We start from the raw sequence: 26,259 nt of genomic DNA, 5'->3' as shown, positions 1-26,259 counted from the left end.
AACGAAGAGTGAGAAGGGGTATAGAATAAAAGAAGAGAGGAGAGATCTGGAGGGGCAAGGTCGTGAAGAGAGTTAAAGACAAGGCAAAGAAATAGAAATTTAAGTTGGGAGTGGAAGGGAAGCCAGCCTAGGTAAGAGAGTGAGCTGGAGATGGAGTCCTGAGGAGGGAGAAGACAGAGGGTGCGGATAGCAGAGTGGTAAAGGGACATGAGGGGGCGAGATAGGAAGCAGGGAGACCAAAGAAGAGTGAAGAACAATAGAAAAGTCGAGAAAAGATGAAGGAGGAGATTAAAATTTTGATAGCATGGAAAAGAGAAGAGCAAACTTTACGGATATTGAAGAAGAGGTGGTTGCGACAAGCGTGGGAGGTCAGGGAAATATGATGGGTGAGGGAAGGGTCAAAGTGAATGCCAAGATTACGAGCATGGGAGGAGATGGGAAGATTAGAAGGGGAAAATTAATAGAAGGAGAGGGAGGAGGAAGTGTGTTAGAAGGAAAGAATAAGACAGCAGTCTTGTCAGTGTTGAGAGAAAAGTAGTGAGATGACATCCAGTTTTTAATGGCATTAAGACAGGAGGAGAGATTTAGGTGTAAGTCATGGGAGAAGGAAAAAAAGGAGAGAAACAGCTGGGTGTCATCGGCATAGAAATGAGCATAGCAATGTGATATGATGGTTATCTTTAAAACGCCCGAGCCAAGTATGTGAACAGGATGGCAGGGAACAGGGGGACACAGACACAGATACCTGGGGCTGAGCTTACAGATACAGGAGGGGGAGGGGGAAATACAGATATATAGCAACAGCATGGGGAGCAGGAAAGCAGGGTACACAGTTATACACAAGTGGGGCATGTTAACATTTACATTTAAATTTCTATCCTGATGCGATTCAGGCCAATGTTCACAGCTCCACCCAAGTGTGGGACATGCCAACATTTGCATTGCTATCAAGAAGCGACTCAGGCCAACGTTAACTATCCTGTCAGTGTCTGGCGCAAGTTAATTTTCACAATTCAATTGCAATTACTAATTACAATCCTGTCTGGGGCAGGCTAATGCAAATTCACAAATGCAGCCTTACTCAAGTCAAAAAAAGGGCAGTCTTTAAGGCAGCTCCCAAGGCATGGAACGATATCCCACCCAAACATAGAAATTTCGACTCCATGCATTTTAGAAAAAGGGACTCAAAACCCTGCTATTCAAATAAATAGTTCATATTGGCCACCTTCTGTTAATCATTATAAGATCTGTCTGACTATTTGTCGCGCCCTCACGCCCCCGGGTTTTTTGTTTGCTCTATACAAATAAAATAAAGTCCAGGACTGCTGCAGGTTTCTTTCGTGCATGCACACTAGACTCTTTGGCATCAAACAGTCCCAACCCACGTCCTGGGTCTGTTTGTTTTTAGGGACATTTAAAAGTGACCTAAACTCCCAAAGTAAAAAAAAAAAAAAAAGACCAGGGTGATACAAAAGTAACCCCACTGCACTGTGTGAGGAAGGCATGGCATCGAGCAGTAGACACAGATACAATGGATACACGTTTTGAAAACAGTTATTCAACGATTTGCTTGGGATGGTAGAATGCCCAACTGGCCCAAACTCTAAAATGGGAGGAATCTCGACCATTAAACAATAACAATCAGTCAGTCTGGTCAAAATAAAAAGGCCTATACCAAGAAAACATAACCTTGCCCTCCTTCTCAGAGTTACAAAATGTGTAAAGGAAAACAGTGTCTCAAAAGAAATGTCAGAATGACTTCAGTAACTGCTCTCTTCCCCCCGGTTCAACACCACTGGGTCTACAGAGTCTCTTAAGAAAAGATAGTTAGGTGGATGGCACAGTTCCCTCAGTCTTGCATACTTTGGCTAACTGGTACAATTTCAACAGTTCAATCATAGGCTTCCAATTTCCGATAGTTCAATCACTTTCTTTAGGCTTTAACCACCTTGCCATCAATACTCATGTCACACGTTTCTTAATTTCTCACAGTTCTGCACACGCTTGCCTCTGTGGTGGTGGGGGGGGGGGTCCCTTCCCCACACTAGGGCATCTCTTTTCACTGTCAAAGACTTTCGAAACTGCAAAGAGTTTCCATAGACCTCTGCATGACCACTTCAACCTCTCTTTCACTAATCTGCTTTTGCCCTCTTGGCGTATATTCACAGTTCACATCCTTCATCTTGCATTTGTTCAACTTTATTTCCTTTGATCTCCGCTGTAATATATCTTTCACAATTAGTCATAACATTTCACAGAGACTTTCGAATGTGCGATTTAACATCGCAGGACCACTCTGCTACTGCATCCTTTTCCCTAAACAATGGTTCGCTTCAATCACATTTTAATCAGCATACATGTAACATTCAACTTGCAAAATTAGTCACTTTCCCTTTAACAACAACCAGACTTTTGTTCCCCTCAATTACTCACTGGTTGTGTTAATTGGGTCTTTCATCTTTTCTTGCAGCTCAAGGCAGTTACCAAAGCCTCCTCTGCACTTCCCCAAACCCCTGTTGCGGGCTGCTTTCTGGCACCCTGAAGGTTTGTTCCCCCCCCTCCCCCCCACTCGCTCAGCTTTGCTTTTCGAACACTTGCAGCTTCCCGAAAGCATGGACATCTTGCCTGGCTTTCTCTTGATCTGCTCAGCTGTTTTTCAGCCTGTTGACCTTCCAGCTTCCACCGTCCGGTCCGCATCAGCCTTGGAAGAGTTGTTCCTTCACATACCCAGCCTCACTCAAAGTGTGGCTGTGCGCGCCACCTTTTTTCCACAAAGGGAATGATAATAAACGGCAGGTGTAAATTGTTAGAGCTACATGCCTGACTGCCTGGCCTCATTACAGGGTCAATGCAAGCCAGGGAGGTAATATTGCTAGCCTCGTTCCTCATTTTCCCTTGGTGCAGTACTTTTGTCAAAATAGAACGGGGAGTAATTATGGGAGTTGTAGTGTCCCGAAAAATATGGGAGAAAGTGGAAATAAGGTGTGCAAGCGAAGCAAGATAGGTGTTAAAGAGCCAGAGAGGTTGGAGCCCTGGGGGACACTGCAGGTGGAGAAAGAAGTGGGAGAGGAGAAAGAGCCCAGAATAACCCGGGGCGGGCGATCATTGAGGAAGGAGGTCAGCCAGTCGAATGCCCGCTCCGAGATACTTAGGGTATCGTGGAGCGGTTTTATGAGGATGAGTGGTTGACCGAATCAAATGCAGAGGAGAGTTCAAATAGAATGGGAAAAGCAGGAGAGTTGGAATCAGAGGCGGGCAGTTCCTCACAGGTGTTCAGAAGAGCAGTTTCCGTGCCTCTGGATGATCGGAGTACAGATTGATGGCCATAGAGGCAGCCAATAAGTTCAGTGTGCTGGGTCAGTTGGCAGAAGACCAACTTCTCCAAGAGTTTCCCAAGGAAGGGGGTGATAGATATGGGGTGGTAGTTGGCAGGACAAGACAGGTCTGCAGAAGGTTTCTTCAGCAGAGGGCGCAATAGCGAATGCTTGAGGGAGAAGGGGAAGTTCCAGTAGCAAAGGAGTGGTTGCAGAAATCAGAAAGTGCAGGGGCAAGAGAGACAATATTGTCCTTAATGGTTCTGGCAGAGCAGGGGGAAACCTGTTTGGAGGAAACCTTCATGGAGCGGACAACTCTGGTGACCTGATCAGGCGTGATAGGAGAGAAAGGCAGAGGGAGGATGGGAGGGGGCATGGGGGAATGGGAGGGGCAGAGGGCCGCAAGTGTGCTCAGGATAGTTTTTGTAGTGGTGTGTGGCCAATGCATTGCAGACGGTCTGGGAGGGAAGAGGTGAAGGAGACTGCTGAAGGGTTGGCTAGTTTCCTGCAGATTTTAAAGAGGTCAGCCGTGTTATTGCATGCACCATTGATGTGAGCCGGGATGTGGGCCCTTTTCTTGGTGTGGGTGGAAAGTCTGTATTGCCTTTGGAGTAGGCCACATACCAGTTTGTCAGAGGATGAGCCGGAGGTCTACCACTTCCGTTCCGCAGCTCTGCACTTGCGTTTTAAGGCTGCAAGTTTGGAGTTGTGCCAAATGTTACGCTTGGAGTCGTGTTTCAGGCAGATCCTCAGGACGTCAGGCAAGAATGTCGAAGGTATTAGTAATGGCAAGATGGAGGTTGCCGACAGCAGAGTCTGGGTTAACGCATGGAATCGGGAAGGTGGAAGGTGGGGGGGGGGGGGGGGTAGGGGGGGAATGAAGGTAGATGTGAAGGCAGCTGCTGGCGCTCGTTTCATCGGACGGATATTCGTGAAATAGGTTGGCAGGGCTATGGGAGGTGCGGTCAAAGGGCCCAGGTGAGAGGAGAGTGGTCTGACCAGGAGGGAGGAACGGGGGTGATCAGAGAGGAGGAGAGTGAGAGATCAATGGGGATGAAGGCATCAAGAGTGTCCAGCCGAGTGGGTAGGACCTGAAGGGAGAATGGAGAGGGAGACCGTGGTGCAAAGGACACGGAAGAGACTAGGGACAAGGAGATCTAATCCAACAGGTTTCCTGTTGCAGTCGGTTATACATTCTGGACAGACAGCAGCATTGCAATGTTGTGCACCTGGCCTATTCTCAATGTTGAATGAAGTCCCATAGAGGTAAGGTGTCAGCTTCCCAAGGCTGCACACTATGGAAAAACACTATTTCTCCCCACAGTAGACTAATCAAGCTCACTGTCCTTAAGCTGGTGACTGATATATAGGATATTCCCTGCCTTTGTCATCCAACTGTGAAAGGACAGTACCCATCACAGCGCTTATGGGGGACATAATCGAGCCTTCAGAGAGTCCCTGGTGGTCCTTGATAGTCTTAGTCGCTAAACCGATCAGTCTTGGCACTTTTGCATGGACTTCAGGAAACTGAATTAGATATAATTATCCGATGCCAAGAATCAAGGAGCTAATCGAAAAATGTGGTTCAGCAAATATAAGAAGAAAAGAGAAAACATACACATCAATACAGTAATGATGGCTCTCAAATTGCAGCAAAGAAATGATGCATGAGTAACAAGACATTTTCAATAATGTAGCAGAGACAATTCACATTTGATTGAACTACACCCAAATGAGAAACCCCAAAAGACTAGGGGGGGGGGGGAGAAGGCATTCCATAGCGATCCTATGAAAACTTAGCCAAAGACAATTGCCAAGTATAGACAGTCCACCTAGGGGAACAAAAGGCACAGTCCATATTAATGATAATAAACACCCCAACAGTTCATTAAGAGGTCCAGCTGAAGCTGTGAGACAAAATATCAGGGATATAGCACAGGACATCCTGAACCCTTAAGACATAAGAACTCAAACACTGATGAATGTGTATAATACTTCATCGATGTGCCCGCAGGTGTTTTCGTCTGAAAGTCAATGAGGAGTCAGGTCTCCAATTGTACTGTCCCATCGCCCCCTCATGGGTGTTTCACAATGGGAGCCACTCCAAAGAATCTAAAGCCCAATAGATGTACATTGTAGAATTCCTAGAAATAGTTGGCAATGGGGTATGCAAGTCCTTGTTTTTGATAGCCCTGAGGTGCTGTAAAATCCTTAACTTAGGTTTGTTGGTTGTGCTGCCCACATACCATTTGGAACATGGGAGCACATGACACAAATTCAGTGTTGCAGTTTTGTATGCACATAGATGGAAAAGACAGAGCCTGTCACTGGAGGTTTAAAAGTGGACTGGTACAGCATACTTACACACTTTACATTTGATACACTTAGCAAAGCCCAAAGCACTTTGTCTAGCCAGGATGCACGTTTTATTGGCGCAAGAAAGCTAGAAACCATGTTATCTTTCAAAGAAGGAGCTCTTCAAAGATAAGACAGGACAAGTTGGCAGCACATCGGCCAGATCCCCGTCTGTACTCAACTCCTGACAATGATGTTTCGAATCTTACGACAGGGCCAAATGTCAAAACGAGCTCAATTTGGAAGTCTTTATTGGTGGAAATGGGCCTACAATTGTCTAAAAATGAATCACAATCCAGATGGCTAGCTTCCACGTGTTTCTTGCAGTAGCCCCTGTCCCTAAAATTCGCAGCATATCAAAGTCTTCCTTCTTTCAAAAATTGCGTCTGAATCTGACAAATTCACTGTAAGGTATGCTTATGCCCGACCTAGGGCGACAGCTGGTAGCCAAAAGAGGGAGATTGGAGCTAGTCGATTTTCCAAATACAGTGGTATGGAGACCATCAAACCCCTTGGTTAGCTTCACATCAAGAAAGACAAACACTGTCGTTCTCAGTGTAGCGTTGGTTGAGGAAGTTGGACAAAAGTCAAGCCATTCTTCAACAGCGCCTTTCCAAAGAATAAAGGTCATCAATGTAACGTAACCAACATGTGATCTTTTCTGTGTTGAGCGAATTGGCCTCACTCCAGACAACATTGTGCTCCCAACAACCCATGGTAAGGTTGGCATAGGACGGAGCAAAGATAGCACCCATACCGATGCCTCTGACAAAAATACACATTGAATAAGATGTCATTATGATTAAGACAAAAAGCCATAAATTCAAGGATCATTTGCATGTGCTGCAGATTGTTCAGAGATCGCATATCCAAAAAGGACTTGCATGCTGCCAGACCAACATCGATTTATAAAGGAACACTGCATCGAGAGTCACTAAGAGCATGTCCCCTTCCCATGGTAAGCCGTTAATAGGAGTCAAAAAACCCTTGGTGTCACAAAGGTATGAAGGTAATGTCGAGACCAAAGGCTTGTTTCATCAATTAATTCGGCAACATTCTCAAGTAGAGATCCACAGTGGGTAACAATGGGTTTCCCTGTAGGGTTAGACAGTGGCCTATGCACCTTGGGCAGGAAATATATGGTCGGAATCACAGAGGCGGCAGGTGACAAGAAATCCAACAGCTCATAATTCAGGATGCCGCGGTCCACCCAGTTTTTCAAAAGAGCCAATAGTTAGTCACATTTTTGGAAAAGGATTACATTTCAATATGTCTGTTGGCCTCCCGGACATAATCTTGGCGATCCAACAAAACAATATTAGAACCTTGTTAGACGGTTATAAATCCAGGGAGATTTTGAAGTTCCATTAGGACAATTTTTGGACAGTCAGGTTGTGGAAGAGATTGGTATATGTGGGTCTCATTTGTTTGAGATCAGCAATCACTAGGTCATTAAAGGCCTCAAGACAGCCTACTGGCAAGGGTGGGTTTAATTTGGATTTTGCACAGATCTTAGTTGCTTTGGAGCAATCAGTATTAAGACTTGTTACAATTCAAAAGGAATCCTCATCTGCAACATTGTCAGCTAATTCAGCTAAATAAAGGAGGACTGGGCAGTCACTGATCGCTAGATCTGTGTCCCCGTCACAGGGAGGTTTAGACCTCACAGCTCTACCAGGATTGACTCAAAATGTTTTAGTGAGTTTGAGCTTGCGGACAAACTGATCAAATCCAGTCTGGTTTGTGTGTAATCATAGTTCGTGGTGGGTGGGACAAACATTCAAACCCAACTCCAAAAGCTTAGTCTGTTCAGCTGTAAGCATATGTTTTGGCAGATGGATGACTTGCAGTGTTTGCATTCACTCATTTCTTGCCCCGATTGCCAGAGTTCGTCAGCCGTTCTGCTGCGCCTGTTCCTGAGATCCCCCGACGGTCTCCCTGGACGGATTTTCCACTTCTGGGCACAAATTTGCGTCCCCTTGCGTTGCCTCTGCCACAGCCCCTTGCCCCCTTTTGGGTGTTCACGCATCTTCTCTAAAACGGTCAACTTGATAGGGGGAATTTCATGGTCACTCTGAGGCAGATACCACATCGGACATACTCATGGTAGGTAAGCTGGGAATCAAGCATCTTACTAAAGGTGTACACCCGCCCTCTGTCGTAATCGATCTTGTCCCTTAGAACTGTGCGTTTCTTTCTTTGTTGGATCTCTTCTTCATAAGCCACCAATAAGATTTGGATGTTCACCCTCAGCTTTTATCTCCTTCCGTAGTGGGCACATCTGGCAACTTGGATTCAATTACTTTCATCTGGTCCAAGATTTTGTGCCAATCTGATTTGGCAAATTTTACCAGTGAGAGATTTTTTTTTGCTGAACCCACTTTATTGACTTGGTACTGTTGCTGAACCCACTTTATTGACTTGGTACTGTAAGTGACTGCGCGTTTATTTCATTACTATATATGCTGTTTATTTTTGCCATCTTGAAAATTTACATCTGTACCCCTTATTGTATAATCTTAGACATTGTTCTTAAGGATTACTATCCTGGCATGTTTTAGTGATGCATATATTTATTTGCACTTTGCATCTTAACCTGGTTTTTGTCATCAATGACATTAACTGACCTCTATACTGCAATATGCACTTTGAGAGCTCAGGGCTCAAGCAGGGCCAATACCTTGTCACGCTTGTTCTTTTTAATGTATTTCAGTGTTTTGTTTGCATATCCCATTTATGATGAGCTTTTAGGTTGTTCTACATACACAGCTGTGATGTTAACTCCCCATGAACATACATTCCCTAAGGCCAGTGAACTCTACTCAACTCATTAAGGAGCCCTCCAGCCTCTTTTCCTTTGCAGATGGGGAGCAGGTGCAAGTGGATTTAGGTCACCTGGCCTAAGCACCACCCACCTTCTTAGCCATGCCTCTTCCTTCCTGCTCTTAACTCTTAAATCAAGAGGGTCTCTCACCCGTGCGCCTGAAGCAAAGGGCAGACAAAGAAAAGGGCAATTCCTGTTTTGACCTGTTCGGACCAGGAGGATCCAGAGCCTGAAACCCTGCTCAGACAGCAGGTAAGCATGCACCAACATGTGTTTACTCCCTCTTTCCCCACGGGCCATCCCCACCCCTCTGATCCCCCGGTGATGTTACCTTGTGCCCCCACTCCTTCTCGCACACAGGTGTTGCCCGTTTTGCTCGATTCTTGTACCCTGCTCCCCATGCAGCCTACTTTTGCAGGAGTCTGTCCCGATGCATTCTGTTTTCACCATCACTGTCTTGAGGCCAATACTAGATTTGACTTTTATGGACTTCATTGATTCACAGTGCGTCATCCTTTCTCATCGTGGCCCTGAATCATGCTGTTCCCATCTTCATCTTGTATCCAGGCTTGCAACATTACGTGTTACTACTGACTTCTGCAATTGCATTCACTCTCTCCCCTCTTGCTTCTCCACTCTGACTGCTTACTCTGTTCTCTCCTCCTCTCCCTTCCCTCCCCACCCCCTTGTCCTATCTCCTACCCTCCTCCCCTTACTTTCTTCTGTGCATTTACTCCATCAGAATTGTCCCTGGACATTGTATGATAGCAACCTTGTCCGTCTCCTCTGCCCCCCACCCACCTCCAGCACTATCTGAAATATCGTCAGGCCTAGTACGACAATCTCTTGTTTTGTTCCTCCCCTCCCTTTCTGCACCACTCTCCCTCACCTTTTGTTTTCTCTGGCTCTACCAGAAATGTTGTTAGGCCTAGTACGGTAGTCGCCTGTCTGTGTCCATTTCCTTCCCACTCTCACCCTCCCTTCCTTCCTTATCATGTCTTAGCTCTTGCACTATCTAAAATGTCGTCAGGCCGAGTACGATAAGTTAATTTCACATTCTTACTGTTCATGGCCAGTAAGAATGTCATTGTATTTTCCCCTTGTTCCCTCCCTTGCCTTGAAGCGCTTTGAAACACATTGTGTATAGGGGCTATATAACTAAACATCATATCATATTTACTTACCTTGCACCTTTCGAAAATGGCAGGCTTCTTCACTGCAAGTTGTGTAGGTGCTTTGCAGACCATAGAGGGTGTGTGCCATTTTTAACATGTCACATGCAGAGGGCTTTTGTTTTAGTGTGATCAAGAGCCTGGTTGGGCACAAAACCCGTTGCTGGCTGCCTCCTACCCTGAATATTACTGTGAAATAAAGAGGACATGATACAGGCATCAGAAATACGATTAAGGTGAGTAATGTATCTGCTTAAGATTCATATGCTATGCATAGGCTGACATCTAGTGCTAGCTGCAGAGTACTATATTTTTTGTTTTCGAAACGGGGCTTCGACAGGGCGTGCCAGTAATACTATCCCTAGTGTGGCGCCTACTGTACCCATGGTCCTTCATGCGTCAAGGTCCCTTGGATAGTTTTTTCTGACATGAGGTAGCATGAAGTGTAGCGTGAGAACAGCTGTAATAAAGAAGATGATGGAAGAGGAAGCCAGAGAAACACATGCACCTTCTACTCCACAGGGGAAGAAGGGTGGGTGCATGTGATCTAAGCAGATACAAGCATCAGAAATATGATTAAAGCGAGTAATGTATCCCTTCTGAGGCTTGTGGAATCTGCTTAGTTCACAGGCTATGCATAGACTAGTGAGCAGTGTCTGGCGAAGGGGGTGGGTTGTGAGATAACTGGCTAATAGCATTCTGTTATTAGCTATCCTTGTTTGATAGGATGCCGATGAAGCCATCTTCCTGCCCAGGGTGTAGATTTTCTTACTCTCCTCGTCAGGAGGGGCTTCCACCCTCTTTCTTGTAGTGGTAACTACTAATGTAGAAGGGGTATGAGGGGGCCGGTCTAACATCTTCTCGATGCAAGGGTTGATTGCCTGTGTCAATTGGATGTGAGCAGGCAGGGCTGAACGCGTCTCTGAACCGATTCTAACGGGGATAAATTGAGTGGCCGTTTTCTTGTCCCCAAGGATGTCCTCCACAAAGTCTTTGTCGACTTGGGCTTTTTAGGTGTCTATTTTGAAGTTCTCTGCAGCCTTTAGGAGCAGGTCATTATGTTGCAACTGGTTGTCTACCGGGGAGTCAGCCACCGGTGGTCCAAGTCCACGTGTCCCCTTTGTCTTCTGGGTCTGTGTATGTGCCATGGTCTTGAGAGCCTTGAATACTATGGTAATAATTGCCTTGACTTAGGTCCTGAAGAGACCAGGTGGTAGCCTGCGAGATGTCTTGGTGGGCACTTTTGGCAGCGGGCTGAGTGACTGCTGCTGCCCCGCTTTGTGGGGTTCCATGAAGATTTGGGAGGACCTCAGGTGGTCAAAGAAATGTATAAAACAGGACATTCTTCTCATGACTGCCCAATAGCTCTGTGGTACTTTGTGAGGAGCTTGGCTTGGAGGGGGGGGGGGGAATGTGCTTGATGTGATGCAACTTGGTAGTGCTTGAGCCGCCGGGTGTCGTCCCTGTAGCAGAACCGCTGGCCTGCCTGTTGGGGGTTGAGGGCTTGCACGAGGGAATCTGACGGATCGAGATCGTCCTCGGCATCACTTAGGACATTGGTGCTGCCATCGCTGGAGGCTCCCTCAACGTCCATGGCGGCCTCAGCCTGCATGGTGTGTGGGGGGGCGCGTTTGGTCTTGCGGTCCTTTAGAGTTTTTGGCCTAACAGTTGGCAAGACTGGCACCGTTCCTCAGCGTGGTCCCCGGGAAGACAAAGGTTGCACACCCGGTGCAAATTCTGCCAGGGAAACTTCCTGTTACAGGAAGGGCAACATTTTAAAGGGAATGTTTCCATGATGTACGAGGATGGCAGCTTGGCGAAATAAGTGGGAGTAAGAGGGAATATACATTCTCTTAATGAGACTAGAATATAAACCTCCCCCTCTACTGTGCAGTGCTGAGGCTCACTGGGGACATGAGAGGCTGTAGACAAAGGATAGTTGAGTTGAGAGTTGCTGTCGTTGACAAGTGAAACTTGTCCTTGAAGCATCACCGAAGATCTTGCGGTTAACAGTCGTCGAAAGGACAGAAGGAAATACTAGAATTAAACTTTACTAAGTAATGGCGTCAGCCAAGAAGGAACTACGCGATATGCATCCAACTAGGATGGCGGAAGAAAAACAATCTGAGGGACCTTGACGGGTGAAAGACCATGGGTACAGTAGATGTCAAACTAGGGACAGTATTACTGGCACGCCCTGTTTGAAAACAAAAAAGGTAATACTCTGAATCTACCACTAGATGTCGGCCTATGCATAGCATGTGATTTAAGCAGATGCAGATATATATATATATATATATATACACACATACATACACACACATATATACATACATACAACACTGGAGCTGACTAAAGGATATTGGCAGGTACCTCCGACTCCTGCCGACCGAGAAAAGACCTCAGGATCCGTTTCAATTCAAGGCACTGACTTCATGGAGCCCCAGCCACATTTCAGCGGATAACAGACTGTGTATCTGTGTATTAAAACCCTATTCTACCTTCTGGGGAGCTTACCTAGATGACATTGCAGTTCATAGTGACTGTTGGTCCGAACATCTCCACCACCTATACGAGATCACCCGGGCACTAATAAAAGTCAGCCTCAACGCCAATACATGAAAATGCCATCTTGTCCAGTCCACAATAAAATATCTGGGTTTCTTTGTTGGCAACAGACTTCTTCAACCGCAAAATGAGATGGTAAAAGGTGATCTTTAAAACACCTACTCCTAAGACCAAAATAGAACGGTCTGCCTTTTGAGGCTTCGGAGGTTACTATCAGAGATTTATCCCCAATTATTCAAGCATTGATGCCAACCTAACGGATACATTGCAAAATGTACAACCGTAGAAACTGATCTGGAGAAGGAAGATCAGGAAAGTTTCCAGGAAATAAAAACCATCCTTTGCAGCGAGCACGTCTTTAGGGTGCCAGACTTTAACAAAGAGTTCTTATTGTAAACAGATGCATGTAAGGATGGCCTAGAAGCTGTACTCTCTCAAGAATATGAGGGAGAGAAATACCCTATACTATACACAAGCCAAGAACGTTTTAGCCAGGGAGCAGTCCTATGCTACCATGGAACTGGAAGCTTTGGCCATAAAATGGGTTGTCACCCATTTACAATATTACCTAACTGGCAGGAAATTTACATTAATTATTAATCACTCTACCCTGACTTAGATGGGTTTGCGAAAATCTTTAATGCCAGAGTAATGAGATGGGTCCCGGATTTGCAACCCTTCTGTTTTTAAGTGGAACATCGAAAAAGGACAAGATCTGGGGCATGTCGATTTCCAGAGTCGATTTCCCATCCATCAAGAAGGGGAAGCCACAGGGATAAAGCGAAGGGTATGTGACAGAATCAAGGAATTTAGCCCTTCTCCCCAAGGGGGTGCCCCCCTCCCTTCAGCCGAAGAGGGTGCCCTCCCCCTTCAAGAGATTTGGGGCAAGGACTCCCTCCAGTTACACATACCATGGCCTACATGGGGGCATTTCAACATGCCAGAGACTATAAAGTATCAGACCTGGGGAAATGAAACTCCTAATGGACATCGTTATTCTATGAAAAAGAATCATGTCCCTTTAATTCAGGATGTCCCATTCACTGGGACGACGGTAAAATGTGTGTCCAGAGGAAGGAAAATGAAGAGAGAAGAGAGATGAGAGCAGATGCAAGCTTGGGGAGGCCCCAACTGACATAACCCTGAAGACGAATGGAACCAGGTAGCGCACGACTTTCGAACTTGCAGAACAGGATGCCAGACTTGCGTCGGACCTACAAGACGAGAACTCGACACGGCAAAAGCCCAAGAACAAGGTGGTAGCGAGAGCACAGGAAAGTACATGGTGGAGTGCTGATCCGCAGAACGTCTGCGATACCATCTGCAAGAGAAGACCATGGTGTGGGATGGCGAATAGCCGAACACTGACACCATAAAGAGACAGAAGAACGAGAGAAGGTGGATGGCAGACAAGAGGTGGCACAAGAGCGGAGAAAGAGCTCCCAAGGAAAGCAACTTCAAAGTACGTTCCCCTTTAAGAGGGAAGGTAACAGGGAGAACGCGAAGCCCGGGAGGATTCAAGGGAATAATTAGAACCCACAGTTAACTCATCACAGTAGAAGTTATGAAACTAAGTTAACATTGAAAGAAAGTGACTACAAAAAGATTATAACTAACGAGAAAACTGTTGAAAAGCTAAACAATATGAGAAAACAATGTATACAAAAATACCCTGGAAAAAAGGGGAAAATAACTGGTCCTCTTGTACCAGATTATAGCACACAATTATTGAGCACAGACCTAGCTTCGAGAAGCTGTATACAACAATACAGATACACAACGAAGCGCTTTGGCTTTACAGGGGTATACAATAGTACAGAAGCATGGCGGAGCGCTTTTCAGAGGTAACAGATATAATGCGGGGAGGTAGGATACAGATGAGCACAGGCAACCATAAAGGTTGCGAAGCAAGAGAAAGAATTGTTGAAAAGCTGAACAATGCGAGAGAAAACCAATGCATTACAATAACCTGGGAAAAGTGGAAAGTAACTTGTCCTCCTGTACAAGACCGAAATACTAATAAAGAGAAGGAAGAGACCAGGGAAAACTCAAAAAACACGATTGGGGAACTTAAAGAGACTATTTATGGATTGAATATTAAAGACTGAGAGTAAGAGTTCTCTGAGGAGAAGGGAGTCATTCTCCTGTCCAAAGTTACTTTTCATAAGTGGCAGGGTCATTTATGATAGGTTTAGACAGCGGACCGATTTGTTTGGGACACTCACGACTGACAAACGAACACCTTAGTTAGTAACATAGGTAGGGACCACCCATTGAGATAAGGAAAGTTAGGCCTTTGTGTTACTTTAATAAAATATCGTACCTCATGCCATCTGAGAGTCTGTTTCCTTCGCCACAATGCATGCTTTTGTTTGAACGATGCCTCCTATGGGTCCAGTCCTAGTAAATAATATTGCGGTTACCCACTTACTGGCCGGATGGGGGGCCAACGCACACATGAAGTGGCAGCCAAATATACTACTTGCGCTTGGCCCAAGAGCCCACGTCTCCCCAGCCCTTAAGACGCTGCACTGGCTTCCAGTAGCCCGAAGGGTAACTTTCAAAACCTTATGCATCTCCCATCGAGCACTGCATAAAACCGGACCTGAATATCTTCAAGAAAAACTAAAACCCTATCACCCCCCACGCACCCTAAGATAGAGCTCAGCCGGCCTCCTAGTCATACCGAAGACTAACTCAGCCAGGCTAGGCGGAACACCATTCTCAGCCTTGGCCCCCATGCTATGGAATTTACTCCTACCCCACATCCGCCTGAGGATTTGCCGTCCTTCCGCAAACTGCTGAAAACCTGGCTCTTCCCATAAACCCAACCCGTACCATATCATCCCAAAACAGACTAACAAGAACACCATGACACCAATCCAATAAACTACCAATGCGAGAAATTAACAACTAATAACTCCTGACTATAAACTAGAAGGACAAACAGAATTAAACGAATAAAGTAGATCAAAGCAGTACATGGGTTAATAAGAATAAATCATACGGAAACAGTAAAGAAAGTTAAACTGCTGAAATGGACAGATTACATGAGGATTGAACGAAGTGAATGGCATGGATGATATAGTTAGAATTGATGAAGCCGATAGAACAGATGAATGCGCCGAGTCGAAGAATCCATGAGTGGAAGAACAGATAGCTATATAGCGAATGAGTGTATAGAATAGATGAACATGTTGAAGGGATGAGTGCGCAATATAGATGAATGAACATATAGCGAATGAGTGTGGAAATCAAAAGAATAAGTAAATCGGATGAGTGTATAGAATGGATGAACATGTTAAACGGATGAATGTGTAGAGCGGACGGGTATGTAGAGCGGACGAGCGTATAACACGGATGTGTGTGTAATATAGATTAATGTGAAGAACAGAGGAGTGTAAACCGAATGAGTGTGTAGAACGGATGAGTATGTAGAGCACGTGACAGCTCCAGGCCATATCTGCAGGTTTCCGCAGGAGAGGCAAGTAAAGCGCATGATTGTGTGGACTGCGGATGAACTCGGAAGTGCAGAGCAGATGGGTGTCGGGAGCGCACGCGTGTAGGGAGCGCACGCGTAAACTTCAGAGAAGCAAGTAGAACGCAAGAATGCGCAAACCGGATAAATGTGCAGAACAGATGAACGAAAACAGAATGAGTGTGTAGGACAGATGAGTATGTGGAACGGATGAGTATGTATAGCCAACGAGTCTGGATAGCTGATGAATGCTGAAGTGCGGAGAGTGTGTTTATCGCCGGAGCAGACGATTGTACAGACCTGGCGAATGTATGGAGTGAATTAGTGTAGGAAGCCGATGAGGGTATGAACCGGATGAGTGTAGGGAGTGGATGAGTGTAGGGTGTAGATGACTGTAGAGAACAGATCAGTGTATAGAGCCGATGAGGGTATGAACCTGATCAGTGTAGGGAGTGTATGAGTGTAGGGAATGGATCAGTGTACGGAGCGGACGATGGAATGGAACGCATGGGTGTATAGAGCGGACGGGTGAATGGAGCGGTTGGGTATATGATGCCGATGGGTGTATGGAACGGATAGGTGTATGGAACAGATGAATATATGATGTGAATGAATATTCAGAGTAAATGAAGGTATAGGACAGGCGAGTGTAAAGATGAATATATAGAACAAGATATTACTGATGGATGCGTGAAAATCACGAGTGATTAAAACAGATGAGTGCATGGAATGGATAAGTGCACAGAGCGGCGGATGAATGCATAGAGAGGGCGAGCGCGTAGAGGGGGCGAGCGCGTAAGACAGGTGAACGCATAGCACGCGTGAGGCCATAAAGCGGATTAGTACCTGGAGCGAACGAGTGCCTGGAGCGATCGAGTACCCAGAGTGAACTGACGCGTCGCGTAGAGCAGACGAGTATGTAGAACGAACGAGCACTGACCCATTCAGTACCAATGAGTGCGTAGAATGGATGAGTGCGTTGAGCTACTGAATGCGTAGAGCATGAAACAGTCAGGAGTGCATGCCTGAGGCAGAGGGCATGCGTGAGGCAGACAAGTGGACAGTCGTGAGACGGACAAGAACGCATGCACGGAGCAGGCTAGACCGCGCAGGGCGGACCGGATTGTATTGGGCCAGACTGATGCACAGAATGGATAGGTGTGCACAGTACGGACTGGATCGCATAGAATTGTGTGACGTAAATAGTATGGTTTAGAATGCAGAGAACGTTTGAAAGAGCATATAACTCATATCACACTGCCACGCTTACTCTCTCCTTTACATCACCACTCAACTAGAACACAGAGATATTATGACACCATTCGGTATAACTGTTCTCATACCAACATCCGCTGCTCACTCCACATCATTCTAATTAGACACTGCTGGTCTCACACCCCAGCCAGGCGTTCTCCTCAGGCCTAACGCAGCCGCAGCCGTTCTGGATAAAACCTGCCTGAACAAACACATTCCCCTTATCTCCCAACCACCACACCTACCGCTAAGAAGCAGCTACTACACGGATATCGCACAAGCTGCACACATACCCGGTGCTCACATGCACCTTTTGACCCTCTCTACTGATCTGAACTTCGGTTCCCAAGGGCGTTCAAACTACCAGCGCCTTCAGACCATACCAATGGTATATAAGGCGCTACATAAATACAAAATAACAACATAACATAGCAGAGCTCAGATGTTCCATACAAAAAGGTTGGTGGCGAAGAACTCTGCAATGAAAAGTTGCTATAGAAGGGATGGAAAACTCTGTAGTGCAGGCTAGGCCCTCTACAAAGCGCAAATTAAAAGGGGGATTTGGAACAACTGGTAAACAGTGAAGCCAATAAATGATTGATAGGGAGAAGGAATATGGCAAATATGGGCTTTATTTTTGTGCTTATAGGGTACCCGGTTTCAACATTACTAAGAGGCATGCAATTTTTCAGGCAGGAAGTTCAGATATTACGTGCTTGTGCTAGTAGGGTGAGGAGGCTGTTGCAAGGCTACCAAGTGTCTCTATTTATTTTATGCTCAACATTCAAAGGCATGGAACAGAGGCTTCTATTATACAATTCTCTTTTCCTTATTTTAGTTAGCAGCAAGTAAAAAAAAACACTGCCCCCATCATGCTTTGTCCCTCCTCTCCTCCTCCTCCAATCACTGTCACATAAGGACTCGAGCCACTTCATAGACATCCTCTTTTTGCTGTTCTCAACAAACAAAGAAAAGTACCTTCATTCTTTGGATTTTCGTTGAGAAAAATGGGAATGTTTGTGTTTTTTCTTATGGGGGGGGTAGAGGGGCGTGGGGTCTGCGTGGGTTAGGCAGCAGTTTAAGGCCTGTTTTGCAGTCTTTTTCTCTTCTCAGGGTTGTTGCTGTGAGCTCCATCTCCCCCCTTCCGTATTTGTCATTGGTCTATGGCCATCATCTGGTTCACAGCCCACTAGCTGCAAGCCCCCACGCACCATACTTGGAGCGTCTTGGCACTGCAGCGCTGTGTATCGTTTCTGAATCTTGATGGTGTGTGGCACAGGATGCACTGGGGAAGCCAGCCCATAGCCGGTTTGGAGGAAGGGTCTTGCCTTTGAACAGCTTCCTTAGACATAGAAGCAGGACTGTATTTGAGGCAGTTCGATTGTGGCTAGGAGAGGAAGAATGACTTGGAGGAAAGAGAAAAAGACGGGCAGGATGCCCACTTCACAAGCAGATTTACCTGTGGGGTCTGCTGAATGCCAGTCCCAGCTGGCCACCTTTATCAGTAACTGTGTCCCAGGCATGTGAATAGGCCATTGGGCCAAGTGTGGGCATAGGCATTAAGAAGGTGGTGGAAAATATGGCTGTTAATTTTGGATTCAATGGCCACAGCAGTACGACAATTTCTGGCAGATGCTAACGACGAGGATGATTTTGGATGGCACGACATGGAGATACCCTCAAAGCCCCACAAAACTGGTAAAAAATAAAACATTTTTAAAAAAACAGTGCAATGTTCAAGAGGGCCAACTGGTGGGTTTGACCCTGGACAATCAGTCCAGCATCCCCAGGACTGACGCTGGTGGAAGAGTCAATGGCAGGTAATTTGGTTTCACCGTTTGGGCTCCCCTGCAGAAGGGACAATTGCACTTAGCATAAAAAGCAAAAATTCATGACCCTACGCTAGTCTGTGGTTCAATGCTGAAACATGGCATTGGTTGAAGCAGGTTCTCACCCCACCCATTGAATGTTGATCCCATCGCAAACACGTGAAGATTGGATGGATATGACGGATGAGGATCCAGCTACGTCTGGGGAAGTGGACGATATGGGTGAAGTAATGGTAAACCCTTTTAGGATGACTCGCCCAAATGCCACAGAACGGTATGTGTTGCCGCATCTTGAGAGGTCTGCTCAACATTTCCTCAGGAAGAAGCTGGATAACAGGTCCCATCAAAAGATGAAGGCTGAATGCTCAAATGGGAAGAGCATATGGTGCTACACATGGATCTGAAGCTATCCGTATTTTTATCTGGTTATTGGAAAGATGTATCAAAAGGGGCAGTCAAAGACTGGGCAATCTGCCAGGACTCTATACTAAAAACGGTTGGTACTCTGGTGAGAATTTTGAATCTTTCAGAGGAAGCCTGGGTTATGCAGAGCAACATTTTACTTCACTTCAGCCATGGGTCTCTACTCAGGCAGGTCAGTCCAGGGTTTGCGCATCTGTCTGCTTTCTATGCACATGGCAGTTACAGACCCCTCCAGCAGGTCTCCCGGAATGTGTCCCATGGTTCCTTCGAGAAGACACGAGACATGGACACCTTTTTTCCAAAGAGAGGGCAGGGTGTCAGGGGAGCATGGTAAGGATCTACTCCATATGATGGTAGGTATTCTCCCTCTTTCCCCTAGCACACGTTCTGGTGGGTGCCCGGATTCATAGTTTTTTCTGAAATCAGTTAGGGGTCTTCAGGCATACCTGGGAGCTAGGTGCAATCAATGGCCATCATATAGTTTTCTAGGGGAGCCGTCCGAGAACGCTCGCCCTCCTCCCCTAAGGTTCAATCTAGCCCAACAAATGCACCATCGGGAGATCTTGCAACTGTTGCAAAAGAGGGCAATAATTCTGTGTACTTGAGAGTTCCACTTTTGCTTAATCGATATCTTTCTGGTTCAGAAGGATCACTCTTAGTCTTGAGCCTAGGGGCACTCAAATGTGTTCTGTATCATCATTTCAATATGGAGATTGCGTTGTTCAGAGACGTGGTGAAGCCCAGTGACTGGTTGGCTCGTTTGGACCTCAAAGATGCATATCTAACAATCCCCATTGAAGCACAGGAAGTTTCTGAGTTTCCAGTGGCACAATCACATATTTCTGCTGTCCTCCCTTACCTTTGGGTTATCATCGGCCCCTTGGTGTTTTTCCCCCCCCAGCGGCTACAACCTGTGGGGTACTTTTGGTTGCTTATCTACCTTGATAACATTCTCATTAGGACCCCTTCTCGGAAGTGCTGCTCAAGCATCTTAATTCCACTATGAACTTGTTTAAAGTATTAGGCATTCAAGTTAACTCTGAGAAAGCAGAGGTCCAGACTTCCCAGATGCCCTAGTGTCTGGGATTTAAGGCGGACTGTCGCCTCCACCAATCTGTCCAGAGCACGCATTTGGGCTATCAAAGAATGAACTGGTTCGCACGTTACAGGCTCTGGGCCTCTCCATTCGACAGCTAGCAAAGCCCCACACAAAGGCTACACTTTCACATTTCAATTTACAAACCTGTTCCTAGTCCGGTGGAGACTGCTCTAAACAGACCACAAACCCAAATATAACATGGTTTACTGTAATTCGCCTCTGCAAAAATCATAAGAAATCCGCCCCTCTGTACAGGGAAAAATCCACCAGGTACCTCCCTCTGAAATAGCCTACCTGCCTCTCTCCATGTGGAGTCTGACCTCCTTAAGTTCAGGAAACTCTTCAAGACTTTCCTCTTTCTCTCTCCCTCTCCCTTGCTAACCTCCTTCCTCTTCTATTCTCCCTCCTCCCGCTTCTATCCTCCGTCCTTCGCTCTCATGCCCAACCTGTTCAGTCAGCTGGCTGGTCGCCTGGTGCACCTCCACAGCCCCACAGGTCCCAGGCCCCCACGCCAGCCCTGCACGTGCCTCTGCCTTACATTACTGCATTCGGAATACGTTCCATGAAAGTGGTATCCACTCTGCACTTAACCCTGGCCCCTACTGGACTTGGACGCACTTGTCCCCCTCCCTCACACGTCTGTCTGTGCACTTGCACGACCTAGAATGTACTAGGCTTGGCATGTTTGTCCGTCCTGTCCTCCCCCATTCCCCCCTCCCTAGCTTGCTGTGCCTGCATGCATACGACTAACCTTTTTGTCTCGTTTGTTCCTCTCCTCTCCCCCCCCCACTTCTTCACCCACTCTTTGTTCACGCACTTATACTAGTAGAAATGCCCTGACATGTTAGTTATTACTGTTAAATCATTCAAGGCCTAAGAATGACAACAATATCCCCGTTTCCCTTCTGCCCTGAAGTACTTCACTTGTGTATAAGCGCTTTAAGCGCTTAACAAATAAACAATAACCATTCTGCACAGGACCAGAAGGAAACAAAAAACACACACACACACACACACACACACACACACACAATACTTAAACATGTCCCTGTCTCTCTGCACAGGACAAATAACATCCATCCCAGACTTGTGCTGCACACAACAAATCGCTAAATAGCCACTGTGGGCAGGGAAATCTCATCCCACTCTAAGCACAGAGCAAATACTCAACAATGTTTTTTGTAAGTTACATCTGTCCCCTGGTCCAATACCCCTGGCTGTACAAAACAAATCCCATACTTCCCCTGCTCTCTGTACAGGACAGATACCTAAATTAGCACTCAGTTTGCCATTGCAAATGGCCAACTACACCCTCTGCACAGGACAAACTGCTCCTTAATACTGGAGCATAAGTAGTCTGTCATTCTCCACTATCCAAGTGTGTCCCACTGTGCAGAATAAAGGCTCAAGCATGCCTATGCTAATCAGCTCTCGACCATGATGCTGTTTCAAGGTCCTACCTTCCCACGTGTGCTATTGTGACATGGTGCTAAACTGAAGGGAGTTGCAATGCTTAAGTATGCCCCACAGCACAAAACATCCCAGAGCTATGCTGTTTGTAAGAGATCCACAAATTAACTCCCTGCCCCATGCATGCCTAAGCGCCCCTCTGCTAGGGTGACCAGACGTCCCGATTTTGCCAGAACTGTCCAAGAAGTAGGACCTCTCTTCCCCCTGCCCCGAGAGTTTAAAATTAAAACCCTATCCCAGTTTTAGGGAAAGGGAAGGTGACCACTGACAGTTCCGTCACAAAGGATTGAATATTGATAGAGGACAATACTTTTGAATCAAAAAAGCTTCAGAATACTGAAGGTATTTCCCCGTACCACATTAACCAGATCTCCGACATCGCAGGGTGGGCTCAAACCCCCAATTGTTCAGGAACCAATCAGACACATTACCCGATTGTCAACAAAGGCTGGTTACAAAACGGATAGAGGCCTGTAATATTAATTGAGGCAATCACAGCAAACGCGTTATAAATCTGCACATTACAAATGGAAGATAGCAGTCTAAAACCTAGAAATACTGCGCAATGGGGTGTTTGAAAATCTGGTCACCCTACCCTCTGCACGAGAAACCAATAAACAAAATAACTATCCACCATCTGTAAACGGTTATGCTGGAAAATCGTACCCAAATGCACAGGAGAGTGAAGTAGGTCCCACTGCACAAAACACATATCTCTCTGGTGCACATAACAAAACCCAAAAATACCCCTCTCGGGCGGGCAGAACAAAACAAAAACTAAAGCGTATTAATGTAATCTAGTATACTGGAAATTCGCCTGTGAACAGAGAAATCCCGTGCTCTGCCCCCACTGCACAAAAAACACCCTCTTGCACATAAATAATCCCCAACATACAATGAAATATCCCTTCTTCCGGGAAGACCAAATAAGACGTACTGTAGACCAAATTCGCTTGGTAAAGGATGGACGGTGTTCAGCAGCACTCTGCACCTATGCTGTCTTGAGCTCTGCCCTTCGGCCACAAGGCTTATGCAAGTCTTTTCCTCTTGGGCCACGACTTGCAAAGAAAAGTTGCTGATGAAGCGCGAAACCTGAGCCACGTGACTTCAGACACTCCTGAACGTGCAACCCACGTGATTACCAGGAGGCGCAGCGTTTCTAAAGTTCGTTTCTCGGAATGGTAGTGTCTAGTTCTCATCCGATAAACGGACCATAGAACCCCCCCCCCCCATCATCTTGGCCACGTGACTTTGGGCACGTTTTATTTCCTACCATGCAGTTAGAGTAGTGACTAGATCCCATCCGAGAAAAGGACCATAGCAACGGTCCGCCCACTCTTCTTCACGTGACCTCTGATATCATTCATCCGTGTGATTTCCGGAGCAGTGAAGTGCCGGTTCAGTGAGCGGGCTGGGGCTGTGTATGAATTCTGAATGCTGCAGCCTGCCCCGCGGTGCAAGTGGACTCTCCAACCTTTGGCCTGAAGGGTTTGGGATTGGCATTTTTTATTGGGATACCGGAAAGGAAACGTTTTTACGAGACCGGGAGCGTCCTGCGCGTAGCAAGGATCTGGCTACCAGGTTGCAGGAACAGCAGCAACCCGTGTGCTCCTGGCTGGTTGTAAATACAATTTGCATTTTCTTCCGGATACCCAGAACGTTCCTGCAAGACACCCGATTTCGATAAGGGAGCGGGAAATTACATTTACTTTAAAAATCATGCTCAGCTATTCAACATGAAAGGTATGGGGGCTAAGAAAAGGAACAGGGAGACAGTGTATAATGGCGTTTAACTGATCAAAGGGGGCTCATGGAGTGATTTAATGTTTCACGAGGGTGTGATTATTAGGACGGATGGGGCAAATTTGTGTGGATCTGGAGAAAGGGGGCACATTGGTGTGGTTCTGGAGGGAGGAATAGGAACATAGTGGTGTGGGTCTGGGGGAGGGATAGGGACAGTGGTGTGGATTGGGGGGAGGGTTGGGGTACATTGGTGTGGGTCTGGGTAGGGATGGAGGACATGGGTGTGTTTCTGGAGGGAAAGATGGGACCCAGTGTGTCTGGAGGGTGGCATGGGTCATCTAGGTGTGGGCTGGGAAGTGGGACAGGGCATCTTGGTGTGGCTCTGGAGGGAGGTGGTGGGGGCACATTGGTGTGGATCTGGGTGGAGGTATGGTGCACATGCGTGTGTTTCTGGAGGGAGAGATGGGGCACATTGGGTCTGGAGGGTGGCATGGGTCATCTAGGTGTGGGTTGGGAAGTGGGGCGGGGCAATCTTGGTGTGGCTCTGGAGGGAGGTGCTGGGGACACATTGGTGTGGGTTTGATGGAAGGGATGGCTGCATATTGGTGTGGGTCTGGGCGGATGGGAGCATACTAGGATGGGTGATTTTAGAGGGTGTTGGATGGGGTTATCTGCATGTGATTCAGGATCGGCACAAGGGCATCTGATGCAAGGGGAAGGCGCATCTTGCTATGTGGAGGGAGGATGGGGCATTATGGTATTGGTCTAGAGGAAGGGATGGGGCATCTTGGTGTGGTTCTGGGAGGGATGGGGCACTTTGGTGTGGGTCTGGAGGGAGGGATTGGGGCTCATTGGTCAGAGGACGGATAGGGCCATCTTTCTGTGTGGAGGGAGCATGGGGCATCATGGTATGGGTCTTTAGGAAGAGATTGGGCATCTTGGATTCTGGATCGGAGGGGGCATTATTCTGGAATGGAGGGACAGGGCATATGATGGGGGCATGGCAAGGAATGGTGGAGCATGTGGGTCAGGGCTGGAGCACTCTGGGAAGGAAGGGGGTATCTGGGTGTGAATGGAGGGATGTGGTATGTTTGGAGAGAAGGATGTTGGTTTATTGGAGTGGTGGGTGCATGTGTGTCGAAGGGATGGGGTTATCGGGTGTGGGTATAGAGAGAGGGCGAATGGTGCCATCTGAGTGCGAGTCTGGAGGTAGAGGTGAAGCATATGGGTGTGGCTCTGAGGGGTGGAACATCTTGGTGTAGGTATGGAGGGACGGATGTTGGTGTCTTTGTCTGGGTTCTGATGGTGGCATGTGGGTCAGGAGGGAGGTGGCATTTGAATCTGGAACGTGTGTTTGGAAGGAGAAATGGGGCATTTGAGTGCGAATGGTATCTGCTTGTGAGTGGGGGCATGAAGGATCATTAACAGCAGAGCAGCGGGAGGGAGAGCTGTGGGCCCGACCTCTCGCAGAGCAGTCCAGTGCGCGTGGTCAACCAGGGAGCGGGGATTCCCTTCCACCGGAGAGGGGTCCGCGACCCAGCAGATGGCCAGGGATGCTTGGCAGGGTTGGGTTAACCTGCTGGGGATGTCCCGAACCACGCACCCAAAAGGGAGCCCTGCGTAGCCCCCTCTCCTCACTGAGCCTGCCTCTGCACTGGCCGGGGGCGCGCACTCCTCTCTGACCTGCCTGCGGATGGGCATTGGTGGGCACACCCCGGTCAGCAGGAAAGCCCCGAGTGGGGGCAGCCGGGAGCCAAGGAAAGCCTGACTGCTCTCGAGGGGCACCTCCTCCAGGCAGACAGGGACCCGGCACGCCAGGCATGAGCCCTGAGCCATGGTGCAGCCGGCTTACACGACGGTGGGCGCCAAGGTTCCAGCTGCCCACATCTGTGGGCGAGGGATGGCCAGGCCCGCTAGCACAGTGGGTGACCTTCCCTCTTGCCCAGGTACCTGGAGCTGGACCCTATGCGGCCGGGCTGGGGCTTGAAGACTCTGGCGGTCCCACCCGATCCCCCCCCTGCCTGTGCTGTCTCTGGCCCACCTCGCTGTTGTCTCCCAGCCCCCCAAAAGGGAAGCGGAAGGGGTCGGGGAAGGATGAGTGGATCGGGCCGGGTGGGCAGGTAGTGCAGCGGCCTACCTCCATCCCCCTGGGAAGTGCTGTGAAGCTGCAGGTGTTGGTCAGGCTTCCCAGGCTGAGCACCTGGATTTTTTTTTTTTCATTTTTTTTAAACCACAATGGTTTTGGCCGAGCTAGACAGGGCGCTGGGCTCTCCTGCCACAGGTGGTGCTGCCTCCTCGCCCTCTCCTGCACCGGCAGGGTCAGGCCGACATCTGGAACAAAGAAAAAGTTGCCTGTGACTCTTGGCGGTGGATCACTCGACTCGTGCACCGATGAACGCAGCTAGCTGCGAGAATTAGTGTGAATTGCAGGACAAATTGATCAACACTTTGAACGCACCGTGTGGCCCTGGGTTTTTCCCAGGGCTATGCCTGTCTGAGGGTCGCTTGTACATCAATTGCCCTGGGGTTCCCTCCCAGGGCGTGGCTGTCGCAGGTACCCCATTCCATTAATCCCCTAAGGTCAGCACCGTCGCTGGATCCTTGGATCTGGTGCGCAAGCTCATTGCTGACGCATCCCGGCCTCCCCAGTTTCACCACCTCATGCTGGTTTCAGGAGGGCCGGCGCGCTCTGATGTGGTGGCAGTGGCAGCAGGCTTTTAAAAAAGGGGG

At 47.6% G+C, this 26,259-nt stretch overlaps 1 protein-coding gene and 1 non-coding gene across 3 annotated transcripts in view; one reads left to right on the top strand and one right to left on the bottom strand.

Moving 5' to 3' along the window:
- Positions 1-23,025, bottom strand: part of SHMT1 (serine hydroxymethyltransferase 1) — a 451,377-nt gene extending 428,352 nt beyond the window's left edge. Inside the window, exon 1 of one of the 2 annotated variants that reach the window (XM_069645688.1) lies at positions 22,724-23,025. The gene's annotated coding sequence lies outside the window, so the exon portion shown is untranslated. Of the gene's footprint in view, positions 1-22,681 lie in introns of both variants that reach the window. The other variant, XM_069645689.1, reaches the window with a different exon arrangement.
- Positions 23,026-25,885: 2,860 nt separating this feature from the next.
- LOC138568411 (5.8S ribosomal RNA) lies at positions 25,886-26,033 on the top strand. The gene has a single exon (XR_011302748.1). It is a non-coding gene; the product is annotated as a 5.8S ribosomal RNA (ribosomal RNA).
- The last annotated feature ends 226 nt before the right edge of the window (positions 26,034-26,259 follow it).

Source organism: Ambystoma mexicanum, chromosome 2p (genome assembly GCF_040938575.1).
Source record: "Ambystoma mexicanum isolate Mex_15411 chromosome 2p, UKY_AmexF1_1, whole genome shotgun sequence".
Lineage (NCBI taxonomy): Eukaryota > Metazoa > Chordata > Amphibia > Caudata > Ambystomatidae > Ambystoma > Ambystoma mexicanum.
The sequence above is the reverse complement of the archived record's forward strand: the minus strand, read 5'-3'. Positions and strand labels throughout refer to the sequence as shown.